Source organism: Saimiri boliviensis, chromosome 1 (assembly GCF_048565385.1).
Source record: "Saimiri boliviensis isolate mSaiBol1 chromosome 1, mSaiBol1.pri, whole genome shotgun sequence".
Lineage (NCBI taxonomy): Eukaryota > Metazoa > Chordata > Mammalia > Primates > Cebidae > Saimiri > Saimiri boliviensis.
Window position 1 is genome coordinate 233131982 of NC_133449.1, and position 15815 is coordinate 233147796.

At 39.6% G+C, this 15815-nt stretch overlaps 1 protein-coding gene and 1 pseudogene across 2 annotated transcripts in view; one reads left to right on the forward strand and one right to left on the reverse strand.

Moving 5' to 3' along the window:
- Positions 1 to 15815, reverse strand: part of SV2C (synaptic vesicle glycoprotein 2C) — a 274628-nt gene that overhangs the window by 255638 nt on the left and 3175 nt on the right. The window lies entirely within an intron of this gene.
- LOC104652018 (peroxisomal membrane protein PEX14 pseudogene) lies at positions 1515 to 2601 on the forward strand (annotated as a pseudogene).

Below are 15815 nucleotides of genomic sequence, written 5' to 3' on the forward strand. Positions count from 1 at the left end.
CACCTTTTATGATCCCATAGGAAAGAGTGCTCTTTAAGGGCAATAACTGATGCCAAGTTGAATTAAACATAGTTTTGTTGCTAGTTTTCTTACATACTGTGAAGCTGCATTTATTTTATTTAACACACCTGTAGCTTATGAGCTAATAAGCAAATAAATAGCCAAACTTGACCTCCAGTTGACCCAAAGTCAGTTTTACATGCACCAGAACTAAAAAAAAGAGTCATGATTTATCTAAAATGCCTCCTTTTCCTATTATCCTAATATTTAACAAAGCTAAAAGGAATTTACTAATTTTATGGCTAATTGATATAGTAAATGTTTACTGAGCATCTTACAAAGATTTTGGCCAATTTACTGACAAAGTTGTACATTCAGAGACTTTGGGCACATTCTAAAAATTCAAATAAGAGCCAGAATTTACATCTAACCACAACCCTCAATGTTACTACTTCTGAGACACAAGAAATCTGTTAGCTTAAGAAATATACATGCACAGACACATATTAGTTTTTAGAATTAAACTTGAAATTTTGGATGAGATACTCAGCTTGGATGAAAAGAAGGAAACCTTGGTGGTATGATCAGAAAATAGAATATGAATCCTTCTTATCATTAATAGAGGGTTAAGCTGAACTATCGTGAATATTAACCCAAATGGCCTGCAGGCTGAGAATGAGAGCAATAGTTGTCTGAGAAGCTGTTACACTGAGAAGCTAGAGATCCCGATTCCCAATGCTGTCAGTCAAAGACACAGTGAAAACTGCTATGAAAGAGACTTCTCTGTTGTCATACGTCAGCCAGACTGAAAATCAGTGGTTGGTTATCCTGGAAGAGAAGAAGGAAACCCTTCAAGGCAGAAAAGTACAGTGTGATCAGAGAACCCTGAGAAGGCATTTAATGATGTCATGACTTCCTGAGTGAAGATGTTATAACGCATCACTAGCAGCAACAGGACATGAAGATAAGACACACACACTAGCAAAAGAAAGCACTGTGATGGCAAACAGGAGGTACAGTAAAATTAACTTCAAAAACATCAGTAGAAGTCTCAAGACCTCAGGTATACATTTCATAGCACTTCAATCTTCGGCAAAGATAGATCATCATACAATTTTTAAATTTTGTAGTACCCAATTTCAAAATCATCTAATAAGAAAAAAAAATTCTAAGCCAGCAGATCAGATACAGTATGAACGGTTATTTTCCATCATATTGGGACTTCTGATAAGTGAAATATGACATTACACCAACTGTCTGACATGATAATCAGCATAGTAACTCACGAGGTAATAATAAGGTAATAATATATAATGTGGTAATAAGAAAGTACGTAATGCCCCAAAGCTGGGAGCAAATAAATTAGTTCTTCATTGCAAAGCATCCCTTTAATCTTGGCTCAAATTATCCCCATCAGTGGACAATTTAGGTAGAGCTCAAATGCCTCCACATCTTCTAGGGCCAGCAGGTTTTGCTGATGTCAGCCCATAAGAAGAATCGCAAGCCTCAGGAAGATGGCGTCCTCGGAGCAGGCAGAACAGCTGAGCCAGCCAAGCTCTGCTCCAGGAAGTGAAAATGTGCTGCCTCGAGAGTGCTGACTGCCAGGGCAGTGAAGTTTCTCCAGAATTCCCGGTTCCGCCAGAGCCCACTTGCAACCAGGAGAGCATTCCTTAAGAAGAAAGGGCTGACAGATAAAGAGATTGATATGGCCTTCCAGCAGTCAGGCACTGCTGCGCATGAGCCTTCATCCTGGGGCCCAGCCACACAGGTAGTTCATGTCCAGCCCTGTCACCTCGTATCTCAGCCATACAGCCCTGCAGGCTCCCGATGGCATGGAGCCCTGGCCATCATCACAGCAGGCATCGCATTTGGCTTCCACCAACTCTATAAGAAATACCTGCTCCCCCTCATCCTGGGCGGACAAGAGGACAGGAAGCAGCTGGAGAGGATGGAGGTCGTTCTCTCTGAGCTGAGTGGCAGCGTGGCCCAGACAGTGACTCAGTTCCAGACGACCCTCACCTCCGTCCAGCAGCTGCTGATTCTGCAGCAGCAGACGATCCAGGAGCTCGCCCATGAGCTGGCCACTGCCAAGGCCACCACATTCACCAGTTGGATTCTAGAGGCCCAGAATATCATGGAACTCAAGTCTGAAATTAACTCCTTGAAAGCACTTCTTTTAAATCAGAGGCAGTTCCCTTCATCCCAGTCAGCCCCGAAGATCTCCTCCTGGCAGATCCCGGTCAAGCCACCGTCTCCCTCCAGCCGCGCAGCCCTGAAGCAGCACAGCAGCAGCGGGATCTCACCTGTCAGAGGACGAGTCTATGTCGTCCTCGCCTGGGAGGGAGGGCCACGGCCCCGAGGGCTCCGCGGCCACCTACCATCTGCTGGGCCCCCAGGAGGAAGGCGAGGAGGGGGTGGGCGTCAAGGGCCAGGTGCAGATGGACGTGCAGGGCGAGGAGGGGAAGACACGAGGAGGACAACGAAGAGGGCTGCCTGGGGGTGCAGAGGTCCGACCGTCGGGGCGAGGACTGGCAGATCAAGAAGCAGGTGGAGAAGCTGCTGCGGCCCCAGGGCGCCAGCGACGAGAGAGAGTGGGACTAGGGCCGCGCCCGCCTCCAGCCAGGAGGACGGCGTCCGGGGTGCCGGTGGTGCCCACGCCCGGCCTCCCGCTCTGGCCCTGGGAGGGCAGCTTGGAGCCCAGGTAGGGGACAGAACTGTTCTCAGTTGTATTGCGGCCTGGCGGCAGCCTGGAAACTGACATTTCTGTCCACCCGGCCTCCTCTCGCCGGGCCCCCAGCCCCAGGCCCAGGCACAGCGGCCTTCAGCTTTGATCTCAAGTCCGGCTGAAGGCAGTGAAGCCTCGGGGCTCAAGCCCCTATCCAGCCCCCTCTCCAGGACAGACGCCTTGTCCAGGGTGTGTTTGCGGAGGGTCTTGACTACCACGCGTGGCCAGCGCTAGCATTCCTACTGCCTCCCGACTCCTCCGTGGAGGAGCTGCGGTCCCCCTGGTGTCTGCTGTCCCCCTCCTTCCCTGGGCTCAGCCCTGGACCCCTCAGGCGCCTGTCCCCAGCCCCAATCCCACCCGTGCCCCGTCGTCCTCCCAGACCAATGAAACCATGCTGCGCTTCTGATGCCCTCGCTTGCCGTTTAATGGTTCAGCTAATCCCGTGGCGAGACGGGCGCTCGCTCCCTCGGAGAAGCCAGGCACCTGGGCCTTCCTGAACTACAGCCAGCTCTGCCCTTCCCCCCAAGAAACACATTTTCATTTGTGCAATCATGTAGAGACCTCAGAACGGAAGATAGGACTGTATATAATTGTAATAAAAACCAATTGCCACTAAAAAAAAATCACATAATTATCCTGATATTAAATAAAGCTGCAGGTATAAGATGGCCTCGATTCATGTCTCACAATTATATTAATCACTGGCTTTTCTCCTTAGGCTTTCTGGGAAGTGGATGTTAACCTTTACAGTTTATTGTTTTTGTTTTTGTTTTGCTTTGTTTTGTTTTGCATTTACTGCCTTTGAATATAATCAAACTTTGTGCACACACATCTGTATGCCAAAGGCAGGCATGATCATTACGTATCAGGTTCAGAGTAAGGAATGTTTGGAGAAACAATTAGCTGTAATGTATTTATCAATAAATGAGGATAGCTCTGCTTCAACAATAACATCTTCTGCATGCCACAGATAGAATGCGATGCCCTTATCAATACTCCAGCTTTAGATAAAAAGGCACACAGAGCAGCATCTGTTATTTAGTCCTTGGTCACTCTTTCAATGTCTTCTGATTTATTCCCTTTGGATCATTCTTAAATCAGTTTCAATTAATAGGTAAGTAAAATATCCTGGAGCTTATGGACAAAGATCAGTCACCAGGCCTTTAGCCCCTCTTTTGTAAGAGTCTCTTCAGGAAGCAAGTCAGGAGGCTCCCACTCCCATACACAGAAGACTCTGGCAGGGATTCCCACAAGAAACACTGGCAGAGTGACCTCAAAGAATAACAGAATTTAAAGAATAGTATTAGAAAGAAACGACCAGATTCCTACTGGGCATCTCCCGAACTTGTTGGAGCAGCCATCTTTGAACACCTGTTTCCTTTCTCCCTAAGCTTCCCTTTTTCCTACTCATTACTAATGAAAATCAGAAATGCCCAGTAAAAACTCAGGGTCTTCACAGGACAAGTCTTCAGACTCCCTGGATTTCAGGTGAGTCTCAGAGGCAGAATTATGGTATTGGCTTGCACATTTTCTCCAGACCACCCATTTCTTTAGGTAGGTCCAGCACACACACTACCCTCTCTCAACTACTGCCAGAGAGAGAATAATGGGACTGTCTTCATGGAAGGAACATGTTCCCTTCAGACACATGCTAAGATAGAAGAGCTCTCTGTATTACAGCCTGCTCCTTTCCCACCTCCAAATATGTCAGGTTACTACAATGTAGTCTAAAACAGAGGATTTACAGATGTTCAAAAGCACCTAGTAATAACATATATTTAGCAATGCCTTATTAAATAATATTCATAGGTAATCTACCTCTACACATAAATTTAAAGTATCAACATAATGCCTTAAGGGGAAACAGAAGAAATAATAAATTACGTTTTAAAATATGTACATGTTCCAGTGTAACAGCTCTCAAACACAAAATGAAGACATGGGATGCTAATACCTAAGTGTAGAATCATCACAAATGCAACAAATACCAATGTAGGCAAATACAGGTGGGCTTATTAGCAACTTAATGTCACAAGTAGGGCTTGTTACCAGTGGTGATGTGATTTGCAGAAATGAGGAACAATTCTCAGTGAGACTTTAAACAAAATAATATATAGTCTTCTCTTGGTTTACAAGTAGTTAAACACCTGGAAAATTTACAACGTATCAAATTTACAACATATCGAAAGATACTGTGTTTATATATACAACAATTCAATTGTAGGCCCAAGTTATTAGATTTTTTTTTTTTTTTTTGAGACGGAGTTTCGCTCTTGTTACCCAGGCTGGAGTGCAATGGCGCAATCTTGGCTCACCGCAACCTCTGCCTCCTGGGTTCAGGCAATTCTCCTGCCTCAGCCTCCTGAGTAGCTGGGATTACAGGCACGCGCCACCATGCCCAGCTAATTTTTTTTTGTATTTATACTAGAGACGGGGTTTCACCATTTTGACCAAGATGGTCTCGATCTCTTGACCTCGTGATCCACCCGCCTCGGCCTCCCAAAGTGCTGGGATTTAGATTTTTTATCTAAGTAGATATCTGGTGGGACATTGGAAAATGGTGCGATATGCAAGGCAAGGCTTGGTTTATGTGGAACCGTCCTGTGCACTGCAGGTCTTTGGTCAATGGAATGTGGGCTGAGTGGCAGTGCACCAGCTATGAGTCTAGGGTTAAGAGGCAGATAGTAGCTTCAGAGAAATACAACCTAAAGGACACTTATGGATATAAATATAGAGAGATATAATAAAGAAACTTGTTGTAAGAAATAGGCTCATGCAATAATAGAGGCTGGGAAGTGCAGACCCAGGGGGGCCAATGGTATAATTTAAATCAAAGCCTGAATCCAAAGGTAGAAGATCAATGTCCCAGCTGAAAAACAGGCAGAGAGAAAGAATTTTTTCTTACTCAGCCTTTTATTCAATTCAAGCCTTCAACAGATTGGGTGAGGCTAGGAATCTGCTTTGCTCAGTCTGCCAACTCAAAAAGTAATCTATAGAAATATCTTCACAGACAAACCCAGAAATAATGTTTAACCAAATATTTGGGCATCCCATGGCCCAGTTTAGTTGATGCATAAAACTAACCATCACAAGCCATGGCATATTTCTGCTCACTTTTCACATACTTCTGCTACCTCCACACAGAAAATATGAACTGGGTTATCTATTAACCCAGGAGGATAAAAGACCTGATTTCAACATGCAACGTGAAAAAACTCCAGCCATGCTCAGTCTAGACCACCTAGCCCTTGGACAATTTACAAATTTGTGGATGAAAACAAATGACTGTTCCTTTATGTCACTAACTTTTAAAGTGGTTGATTAAGCAGCATGATGTGGCAATAAATGTCTGATATATCACATGAGACTGTTCTGTTTTTTCAGCATAAAGAATGCAAGTATTGTTAAAAGAAGAATAGGAAAAGCCAATAAGAAATTTATGATATTGGATGTGAAATGGATAGATATTAGGAAAAAGAAGTAATGGGTAAAATCTAGGGAACAGATAGAAGTTAACCAGTGTAATAGAAACATAAATGCTTAATCCAAGCCATATGAGTTGCTGGGTATTAGAAAAACCTTTCAACAAATCATACCAATGTGTATTTCATGAATTCACTACCCTACAATCACTTGGAAAGATAGTATATGCAAAGTTTCCTGTATCCTGACAGATTAATGCAAAAGCAGACAGAGATGCAATAAGGATTAAGGCCCATAGTTTTCACAAAATAAAGCCTTTGTTATCAAAATTCAAATCAGAAGTCATTTATCCTTTTAGATTTTAAACATATATAGCATTAAGTCATGAGTAGACCCAAAGAAAACCCATGAGTAATTCATTTTTTTATCAACAGTTGTGCTTTCAAAAGGATTGGTATCTTCCACAAACTTGGCTTCTATCACTTAGCTATTTTAAAAATTAACTAAATATACTATTCTATCTAGTTATTAATGTTCTGATATTTTTAGGGCTTTTATTCAATGACAAAGAAAATAAATTATGAGTTTTAAAAAACCTTGTATATAACCACAGGCAACTGATCTTTCATGTTCTAATGAAATAGAAATTATTCTTAAATAATTCATATATATTTTTAAAGGTCTTTGGACAATGCTATATGACTTTGTAAGACTACAAAAACTTGACTGACCTGAGAAGTCAAAGCAATGAGGTAAATATAATTAGATACAAGAATCACAGAGTCTACAAGATAAAAACAAACTAGTGATGATAAATAACTATGCAATAAGTTTGACAGCCCAGATAAAATTGACAAATTTCTTTTTTGAAAGGTAGCATACTAAAGCTGACATAAGAAAAAACTAAAACTCTGGATAGCCTTTATTAAAGACACTAATTTGTTAATTAATCAGAGGCATATTGATGAAATTCTACAACTTCAGTTAGCAATAATGTATCAGCAATGGCTCATCAATTGTAACAAATCGACTACACTAAGGCAAGAACTGGGAACTAGCAGGGGAGGAGTAACTGGGAACCCTGTACTTTATTTTAATTTTTCTATAAACCACCCAAAAATATAAAGTCTATTAATTTAAAAGCCTCTGAAACTGTATATTTCATTTTAAACAAAAATTAACTCAAAAGGGATAACAGACCAAATAATAAAATGTAAAACTATAAAGTCTCTATAAGAAAGCATTGAAGGAAATCTACATAACCTTGTGTTGGTGAGATTTTTAGACACCACACCAACAGCATGATCCATGAAAAGAAAAAAAAACAAAAATTTGACTTTATTAAAATTTAAAAATCTTTTTTATCAAAAGACATTGTCAATAGTATAAAAAGACAAGCCACATTAGGAGGAAATATTTGCAAACACACATCTTATTAAACACATATCTGGTATCCAGAATATACAAATAACTCTTAAAACTCAACAATAAGAAAACAACCCAATTGAAAAATGGCAAAATATATAGACACCTCATCATAAAAGATATACAGAAGATGTGGTATGCAGAAAAATTGTTCCGCAAAGATATATTCATTTCTTGATCCCCATAACCTGTGAATATTACCTTACATAGCAAAACATGCACAAAAATGTTCATAGATAGTTTATTTTTACCAGCTCCAAGCTGTAAACAACTCCAATATCTATCAACAGATAAACAGAGAAACAAATTGTGGTATATTCACATAATGTAATACTATGCCTTCAGTAATAAAAAGATTTGACTATTGATACACATAAAAACATGAATCTTTTCAAAAATACTATGTTAAAGAGAACACTGTATGGTTCCTTTTATTTAAATTTCAAGTAAACACAAAACTAATCTTTGGTGATAAAAATTAGGACAGTGTCTCTGGGAAAGGAGGAAATGAATGAAAAGGGATACAGGGAACTTTCTAAGGTAATGAAGATACGCTTTTGGCTACATAGATGTATACACTTGTCAAACTGATCCAGCTATATATTCATGATCTATGTTTTCTGTGGATAAAAATTATACCATCATGGATTTAATTGATAAAACAAAATCAGTGCTCAGGAGACTCTCAGTTTCTTATAGTGCTGAAACTCCAAAGATATTTATTTATTTATTTACTTGTTTGTTTATTTACAGGGTCTCACAATGTTGCCTAGGCTGGTCTTGAACTCTAGGCTCAAGTAATCCTGCTTTGGCCTCGCAGGGACTACAAGTGTGTGTGCTACTGCACCCAGCTCCAAAAACATTTCTTAAATAGACAGTAATGAATATGGCAATGGGTATTATAATGGGCAACATCCTTAAAATAAATATGAGAAGTTTCTTAAAACTGTTCCTTGGAATAGTGATGCCAAAGAGAAAGAAGACATTAGAAGCAAGTCTACAAGGGGGAAAATATAATTTCATGAGAGTCCAGGGTTCGCCAGTTGAGTTTTCTTGGTCTGGCAATAAGAATTCAGAATATTTAGTACAGAGAGAGGGATGAATGCAATGAGTTTTATTCAGACGACTGCTGCTCAGAAGCCAGCTGACAGAAGAGAAATTTGAAGAGTCTGGAAGTCAGTTTGTTGCATTACGACTCAATGGAGCTGGTTCCAGTTTGGAGGGCAAGATGAATAAGGCCTGAGTCTAAAGGACTGTGCAGGAACAGGTTTGTGAAATTCTGGACAAGAGGTGGGGTCAAATGACAGAATTGCTCATGAGGGGCTTAGAATTAGGTCACAAGCCAAGCTGCATTGCAGTGCAGACAGCTATGTGTGCAATTAATTAGGGGCTGTTTTCTCTGCCTCTACCTTGTGGACTGGATACCTTGTGGACTGGAAGTTCTAGGAACCCGAACAGTATTTTGGACACAGTCACACCACCTGCATGTCCATTGGCAGTAGCAAGGCACTGCCAAGCAGCTTCTCAGACCTTGTGCATGGAGCAATGGAACTCAGAGCAGGAGAGGGAGAACTTGATAAGCACATCCAAAGGACTGAAGTCAGGACAGTGGGAAATAGTTATTACTAGAAGGAGCAGGCAAGGGGCCTCTGGCACATTAGAAATATTATCTCTGTTTTTTGATGGGTGTTTTATAAAGAGATGTGTTCAGTTTGTGAAAATCAACTCAGCTGTACCTTTATCAAACACGCACTTTTCTTTCTATATAATATGCTTTAACAAAAAGGTTTAAAAATAATTTACAATACTTCCAGCCCTGTGTGTCCAGTGCCAGGAGTTACAAAGATCTCAGTGGTTTGGCCTCTTCCTCAAGTTATAACAGTCTAGCAGGAAAATACTCATAAAGCAGCCACCATGACACAATATGAGAAGCACTCCAAGGCTGGAGCTGCAAGGGGCCAAGGAGAGACTGAGAGAGAGCTGTGGAGTCTCAATCCTCTTTGAGCTGAGGATTGAAGGATGATTAGGAGACTTTTCCATAGATAAACATCTGTATGGTGGGAGTTGGGGAAGAAGAGATGGGAGGAGGGAGAACATTCCCAGCCCTCAGAAAGAGAAGATAAAAAATTGCCAATCTCCAATCCCATCAAACACACAGTCATAGTACAGCAAAAAGTGTGCCTAAAAGCAAAATATTTCAAGTATTAATACAGGCTTTTGACAGCTATTGGACAAATAAGATTTATTGAGGATGAGAGTGGAGGAATGGGGGTCTATCCTCAGCTCTAATGACCTAAGTCAGCAATAAGCAGCCCCTGCTCAAAGGCCACTGTATTGAATGTTTACAGCTATGTTCCTTTTTCATTAAAAATGAAAATAGTTTTACTGAGTACCAAAGCAATTTATGTCCTCACAACTTAGACTTACATTATTGCCTGGAATAATATCCATGAGGAAAAACTGGTACTGCTTTCTAAGCCACAAGAACACCAATATGTATACATGTTAGAAAAATAGCATTGCAGGTGTATATTGAAATTAATATTTACCACCTCTACTAGTGCCTTAATTACAAAAGTTATATGTGCGTATTGTTGAAAACTCAATTCAGAAATATGTAAAGTAAACTATGTAAGGTCCTTTCCATATCCCCAAAAGAAAGTTTGGTCTTTATTCTTCCAGACTCTGTAATATACCTGAAATTCTTTTTAGTAGAATCATACTATATATTCTGGTCATAAATTCCTATATTAAGAACATCTTCAAAATACTTCCATTTTACTATGTAGGTTCACTTGATTCATTTCAGTTGCTGTGTAGTATTTCACTATTTGGATTAACCATAATTAACGTGATCAGGCTCTGACAGACATACAGCTTCTTCCATTTTTTCACCACTACAAATAATGATGCAATAAACATACAAAATTCTGATGATTTATCTTAGTATTCTGATCCCTCTGTGCATGTCTAGAAGGGGAAGGGCCAAGAAGTCTCTGGATTTTATCTCATCTTGGAAGCCGAGCAGGGTCAGGCCTGATTAGTACTTAGTTGGGAGACCACCTGGGAATATGAGCTGTTGTAGGCTTCAGAAAAAAAAAAAAGTCTCCTAGAAAGCTTATTCTGAGTGAAAGGCAATTTGAGGCCCATTATTTATGGTCCTAGGACAACGGCCTTGCATCAGAGGGGGAGAACTGATTATAAATACAGGGCACTGTATCACTTAGAGTGTCCATACACCAGCCCTCATACATTCCCATATTGTCTAAACTCTCCAGGGACATTGAGAGCACAGGGCAGCATCAGCAGATTCCACAACACTGGAGCCAAGGTGTTCTGGGCAGTGAGAGGCAGGCTGGACAACACTGTGGTAATGTTGCTGCAGGGACAAGAGCAGGGGACAAAGACTACAGGAGCAATCCCCAAGGACTTAAAGAATAGTGAGGGATCTTTGAAGCAGGCTGGGAATGCCACAATTGGAGTCAGAAGAGAACCAGAGAAGTGATTACAGTTGCTATTGTGAGTCTATAATTTCTACCTCCACATGGATATGGCCAACAGGAAACACAGGTTGCAAATTTAATTAGATGCTTCAAAAAGTAATAATCCTTACACTTAAATTGTTGTGCGTTCAATGCAGCTAGTGATGTGTTTAATATGCATTAGCTGGAACATGCTGTCATGTGTTAAAAAGAATGGTGTGAGGGCAAACATGACAATGGCTCCATGGATTTATTAGAATATGACTTCTTAGATATGAAGCACAAAAATGCAATAAAATGGGCATTCTTAGAACTAATAAAAAGTGATATTAAAATATGTGTATTTTAAAAGAGGCTAGTCAGAGCTTGAAATGACAAAGTGGGTCACCTTCTCTACCCACTGCCAAAACGCATGGCTGTTCCTTGCTGCAGAAGCTCCTGTGCTGCGTGACTCAGCTGCGTAATTTAAAGCAAAGAATAAAATATCTCTGATATTTCTCTTAGATAAATTTTAGCACCCCAAGTTTACTATTTATCCTGCACAAATCTGCAGATTTTAAAACCTAAATATTTGAAGAGATAGCATCTTAGAAATAAGGATGCTGGTGTTCCTGGTGTTTCTACAAAGGCAGAACTAGAACTTCAAGTTCCAATTGTTCAGCAATTGCAGGAGCAGTGATGGCAGTGAGGATTCACTGCAGTCACCACAGAATAGGAGAACTAAGGTGTCTCTAAAAGCTCCAGATGCTCATTCAAAGGTCTGGACACACTGGATGGTTGTAATCAGGTGAAGACAGGCAGGGTGTATTGGAAAGAATACTGAACTAGGTGTCTGCTTGCTTGGTTTAGTTAATTATAAGCCATGTATCTCAGGAAAATTACAAGTTCTCTGAGTAATGAGAGGCCCAGGGTTACCGTAAAGACTAAATACAATGCTCTGCATGCATGTGCTGGATACAAATATGCATAACTTAACAAGACCAGCTACACAATTGGCAGGGCCCAATGCAAAAGGAAAACATGGACCCCCTTGTTAGTGACAGCAGAACACTAAACCAAACATAGGGCTCTTCTAAATGTGAAGCTTAGTGTGACTGTCCAGGCTAAAGACTCATGAAGCTGGCCCTAGGTGTCACCAATCCACAGATAGATGCTCCTTGAGAACAGGACTTTTATAACTGCATAGCTGAATCCTTCAGACTACCTTGCATTTGGTAAATACTCAGGAAACATTGATTCCTTCTGAAATTGCAGTATAATGAAAAGAAAATGGAATTTTATACATCAAAAAGGTATCCTCTCATTTTATAAGACAAATATAGAGACAAAAGAAAAGACACCTTTTAAAGTACAGTGTCTATGAAGTAACATGCTGGGAGCTTTGTGTATATTTTCCTTATGTAATTGCTACATAAAATCCTAAAAAGTAGATTACAAAATCATCTTTTCACAGCTAAAAACATTTAGGCTTAGAGAGGTTAAGAAACTTGTTCATGGTTAAAAATGCTCGACGTATCTGATCATTAGAGAAATGCAAATAGAAACCACAATGAGATACCTTTAAACACCAGTCAGAATGGTGAGTATTAAAAAGTTAAAAAACAACAGATGTTGTCAAGGTTGCAGAGAAATAGGAATGCTTTTCCACGTTGGTGGGAATGTAAATTAGTTTTACCATTGTGGAAGACAGTGTGGTGATTCTTCAAAGATCTAAAACCAGAAATACCATATGATCTAGCAATCCCATTCTGGGTATATAACCAAAGGAATATAAATCATATAAATCATTGTATTACAAAGACACATGCATAGTTACGTTCATTGCAGTACTATTCACAATAGCAATGACACGGAATCAACCTAAATGCCCATCAATCATAGGGTAGATAAAGAAAATGTGGTACATATACACTATAGAATACTATGCAGCCATAAAAAGCAATGAGATCATGTCCTTTGCAGGGACATGGATGTAGCTGGAAGTCATTATCCTCAGCAAACTAATGCAGGAATAGAAAACCAAACACTGCATGTTCTCACTTATACGTGGGAGCTGAACAAAGAGAATACATGGACAAGGGAGGGGAACAATACGCACTGGGGTTGAGGGGAGTGAGAGCATTTGGAAAAATAGCTAATGCATACTGGGTTTAATACCTAGGTGATGGGTTGACAGGTGCAGCAAACCACCACAGAACACGTTTACCTATGTAATGAACCTGTACATACTGCACATATATCCTGGAATGTAAAATAAAAATAAACATTAGAATAAAAAAAAAAAAAGAAACTTGTTCATGGTTATACTGTTTTTCTATAACAGGTCATCAATTCATTTGACAATATTTATTGAGCTCCTACTATGCTCCAGATGCTATTTCAAACATAAGGGACAATCACCAAGATTAACAGAAGACCAATTTATCCCTAATCCTGTCCTCGGTCTCTTAGGGTTTGTAAATTGGTGAAGGGAGACTGGCATTAATAAAAAAATCTCTCTCTCTCTCTCTTTTTTTTTTTTAAAAAAAGGAAATTGTAAAAGTAGTGAGCTTCATAAACAGGATGGCTAGATTTGACAAATAAAAATATAGAACACTCAAATAATTTTAAGTTTTTGATATGCAACAAATAATGTTTTAGTGTAAGTATGTCTGCTATGGTCTGAAAGCGAATATCCCTCTCAAATTCATATGTTGGAACTGAATTTCCAATGTGATAGTATTAAGAGGTGAGGCCTTTTGGGAAATAAGTAAGTCATGAGGGTTTCACCCTCATGAATAGGACTAGTGCCCTTATCAAAGAGGTTGAAGGGAGGTTCCTTGCCATGCCCATGTGAGAACATCTATGAAGAACAGGCCTTGACCAGACAGCAAATCTTCTGAGGCCCTGATCTTGGAAATTCCCAGCCTTCGGAACTGTGAGCAATACATTTTCACTGTTTATGAATTACCCAGTCTAAAATATTTTGTTTTAGCAGCTGGAACAGACTAGGACAATGTCCCATGCAATATTTGAGATAATTTATATTAAAAATAATTTATTGTTTATCTAAATTCAAATTTAACTGAGACTATTAAATTTTCTCTGACAACTTTATGAGGAAAAGTACACTGTATTAAAAGTAACCTCACAACAGAGGCTTAGAAGCTAGACTGAAATCTGAAGAGCATAATGAGTTAATGTGGTAGAGATAAGTTGGGGCAGGTTGCCGAAGGAGACTGATGATTAAAGTTTGCTGGGCATGGATGTGGTTTGGGGCTTATGCAAAATGAGGCTGCAGAAGTGAGCAGAGGCCAGACCACCTAGGGCTCTGAAGGCCATGCAAAGGTTTTCAGTCTTTATTGCATTCAACTAACCTGTCATTACAATGTTCCTTCCGCAAATGCCCTTCCTTTCCTTGACACCAAATATGTAACTGTCTCCATGAACCACCCATGTCACTCACTCCTATGACTTTTTACCAAAGAATAACTTCTTCTTTACGTCTGTCTTGCCAAACAGAATGGTATTTCACTGAGGGCTTCCAGCAGATACTTGGTAAATATTAAAGGGGAAAACACAGCTTAGAAAGTCCATGCACTCTGGTTTAAGCTATCTAGTACTAATTCAAGTGCATCGGCACGTGGTTTCTCTAGTGATAACATCTAACTCACTCAGTACAGCTTGATAAACAGCACATCCTGGTCTCAACCATGGAACCATTAAGTTAGAATGTCTAGAATGGGGCTCAGAAATTCTGACTTTAAAAAGCTCCCCATGGAAGTATGATATATACAACTATTTGAGAATCACTGGTCTATTTGGCTACTCTGGATTCTAATTCATAGGCTTTCCAAATAGTAGAAAACAAGAGAAAGCTCCTATTTCATTTGTTATAAATCTCACTGTACTCTTGACATGTAAGAGGGTTCAAGACTGTCAGAAGACTGAAGCCTATCTGATAGCATCCAGTCTTAATCATTTGTACTATATACTATCTCTGGGAAAAGATGTAGCAAGCATATAGTGCATTAGGTTGTCAACAGAAAATGTTTTAAATGTCATATCAAATTTATCTATCTTCTTTATATTAAGCAGGAATTACTTTTCAAATTTGATCCCTAAAATTGTTTTAATTCATACATCTAATGACATAATACAAAATCTAATAGACCATTTATCTACAAAAACAGAGCCTGTAGCTTCATGTAAAATTTCAGCATGAGCTAATTTAAAAAAACAAACAAACAAACAAAAACAAAAAAAACACACTTTTTCTATACTACTTATAAGCAAAGTTCAAACTCAAAATATAACTCATCATACATTTCTCTGTTTCCTGGAGAGAAAGATTATTAGAACTAGAAAGGACCAAACCATCCAATCCATCCTGTCCATTTATGTCCTTTTGTTCAATTTTACTCAATGGGGAAGCCATCCTGAAATGCAAATACTACTGCTGTCCCTAATGAGGAGTGGTTGTTTGTGTAAAATGAAATGTGTCTCAGTATTCCATTAAGGCATATTTCCAGCAAAAATTAAAATAGTAGCTTCATTCCCATTGTTATTCTCAGCTGTCTCAAATAAAGAAACAGTCTCCAAATTCAAACCACTGCAACATTTTACACTGGTTGCTCAACTGTGCAGACTGAAAAAGCAAAACAAAAACAAAAATAATGTGGCAATGTTGCATCACAACTACATCACACCTGCCAGGGTGCCTTTCCTGGGTTTACAAATAGACTTCATTGAAATGATGAGTTTGTGTTTAAATGGAGAAT